Raw genomic sequence first — 2,872 nt, 5'->3', positions numbered from 1 at the left:
TATTAAATTTGATGCCCAAGTTTCATGGCCTGCCTGCTCAAGAGCCTATCAAGCACTTGAGAGATTTTCAGGCAGCCTGTTCTACTGTCAGGCGTGACGGCACTGATGAAACTTCAATTCTGCTGAAAGCTTTTCCGTTCTCTCTTGAGGGAATAGCAAGAGAGTGGTACTACACTCAACCTATAGCAAATGTATCCAACTGGGATACACTCAGAAAGGAGTTTCTGGAGAAATTCTTTCCATCTGAAGTTACTGATAAACTGAGGAAGGATATCTCTACAATTGTTCAGGATGACAATGAAACTCTCTTTGAATACTGGGAGCGCTTCAATAATCTTCTGGAAGCATGCCCCCACCACATGATTGACAAGAGCATGCTACTCAGCTATATCACACAAGGTATGAGGCCCCAAGATAAGACCACATTGGAAAGTGCCAGCAATGGGTCTATGAAGAAGTACAAGACCACTGATGAGGCTTGGCAATTGATCAGTGATTTAGCTGAATCTACTCGGAACCACAGACAGAAGCAAGGCCGTTCAAAAGCCATTGCAGAAGTATCTTCTGGCAGAGAGACTGCTGCTCTAACTCAAAGCATCTGTGAGATGACCAACCTGCTGAAGCAAATGCAGTTGAATCAACAAGCTCAGTAAACCCAACCGCAGCAAAACCAACAACTAGTCCCACAAAGAATTTGCGGAATTTGTGCTGATTACAGCCATTACACTGATGAATGCCCGTAGCTCCAACAAGAAGACAACATGGTGGCATCCACTCACAACTTTTATGACCGCCCCAACCAAGGGTACAATCAAAGTGGAAATAATAACCATGGATGGAAGGACAATTCAAACCAGAATTGGAGGGACAACAATAACAGGGGAGGCAGAGATAATCAGGGAAATCAGAGGTGGAATAATAACAACAACAGGCAGCAAAATCAACCTTACCAAGCACCTCACCTGAGGCAAAACCAAGGACCACCGAACAATCAGCAGCAAACCTCTCAATTTACTCATTCTTCGGTATCTTCTAATGAAGATTTATTACAAGCTTTTGAGAAAAGACAACTGGCCATGGAAAGTACCATCGTGAACACTATTAACGCCAGTCTGAATGATCTCACCTCTACTCTGCAAGCTTTTATGACACAGCTTGGTTCAGCACAAAATTCCAGTAACCAACCTTCAAGCACCACTGGAATCCCCTCTCAACCGTTACCCAATCCAAAGGGAGGCATTAATGCCATCACCCTGAGGTCTGGAACTACACTATAGGGGAGGAATCAGGAGGAACCAAGCTCACCAGAATATGCCTCAGCTGAAGAGGTGGTAGAAGTCGAAGATGTTGAAGAGGAAGAGGATATACAGGACATAGCTGAAGAAGAGATAGCTCAACCACAAGAAGAAGCACCAAAAGGCGCAGGCACCACGGAACCCACTGTTCCCATTCCATTTCCACAACTTGCAAGGAAGCCCAGGAAGCAGCTGGAACCTGATCCTAAAATGGTAGAAATATTCGAAAAGGTCGAGGTAACTGTCCCCCTTTTTGATGTTATTCAGCAGGTACCTAAATATGCAAATTTTCTAAAAGACTTATGTATCCATAAAGACAAAATTAATGAATTAGAAACTATTCCTTTAGGTAGTTCCATATCTGCTTTAATGGGAGGATTACCTGAAAAATGTAGTGATCCAGGTCCTTGCATAGTTAGTTGTACTATTGGTGGTGTAGTAATTTATGATTGCATGTGTGATTTAGGAGCATGTATCAGTATAATGCCTTTGTCCATATATGATGTTCTGAGGCTCCCTCCCTTAAAAAGGTCTGCAGCTCGTTTTGTGTTAGCAGATAAAAGCATTATTACAGTGGCTGGAGTTGCTGAAGATGTTTTGGTGAACATTAAAGGGCTCACATTTCCCACTGATTTTTATATCTTGGAGATGCCCCATAATGATTCAGATAAGCCATCATCAATCCTACTTGGAAGACCATTCCTGAAAACATCAAAATTCAAATTGGATGCTTTTTCAAGAACATACTCCTTTGAAATAGATGGCCGCATAGTGATCTTCAATATGAATGGAGTCATTAACAACCCCCCAGAAGATCATTCTATCTTCCAGTGTGATGTCATAGATGAAAGTGTGGCTGAAGTTCAAAAAGAAGAGTTTGAAGAGAGGCACACTGGACAAGGTCCAAGTGTGGGGACCCTCTTAACTAACAATGAGGACACTTCGCCATTTTCACAAACCCCAGATAATCCAGAGCCTGCCCCTGATCAAAAGTTAGAATTGAAACCTCTTCCTCCACATCTCAAATATGCTTATCTTGAGGATGAGCGGAAGCTTCCGGTTATTATTGCAAGGGAACTGACTTCTCAACAAGAAGAGCAGTTACTTGATGTACTGAGGAAGCATAAGAAGGCAATTGGGTGGAGTTTGGCAGACATAGTGGGAATTAACCCTCAAGTATGCGTGCACAGAATATTTTTGGAAGAGGGAGCAAGACCTGTCCGTCAACCCCAACGAAGATTGAACCCCACCATCTTGGAAGTTGTCAAAAAGGAAGTGACCAGACTATTGGAGGCCGGTATCATATATCCCATTTCAGACAGTGAATGGGTAAGCCCAGTACAAGTGGTGCCCAAGAAGTCCGGAGTCACTACAGTTAAAAATGAGCATGGAGAGCTCATAGCAACTAGAGTTCAGAATGCTTGGAGAATCTGCATTGATTATAGGCGTCTCAACCAAGCTACCCGTAAGGATCACTACCCACTTCCATTCATTGATCAAATGCTGGATCGCCTGTCAGGTAAATCACATTATTGCTTTTTAGATGGTTACACAGGTTATTTCCAGATTCATATAGC

The 2,872-nt window shown here is 42.9% G+C and overlaps 1 non-coding gene across 1 annotated transcript; it reads right to left on the bottom strand.

Annotated features, from left to right (window-relative positions):
• Positions 1-257: 257 nt before the first annotated feature.
• LOC112752392 (small nucleolar RNA R71) lies at positions 258-365 on the bottom strand. The gene has a single exon (XR_003176831.1). It is a non-coding gene; the product is annotated as a small nucleolar RNA R71 (small nucleolar RNA).
• Positions 366-2,872: the final 2,507 nt, after the last annotated feature.

The sequence above is a fragment of the Arachis hypogaea genome, chromosome 15, assembly GCF_003086295.3.
Source record: "Arachis hypogaea cultivar Tifrunner chromosome 15, arahy.Tifrunner.gnm2.J5K5, whole genome shotgun sequence".
NCBI lineage: Eukaryota > Viridiplantae > Streptophyta > Magnoliopsida > Fabales > Fabaceae > Arachis > Arachis hypogaea.
This window is presented reverse-complemented; position numbering and strand designations above follow the sequence as displayed.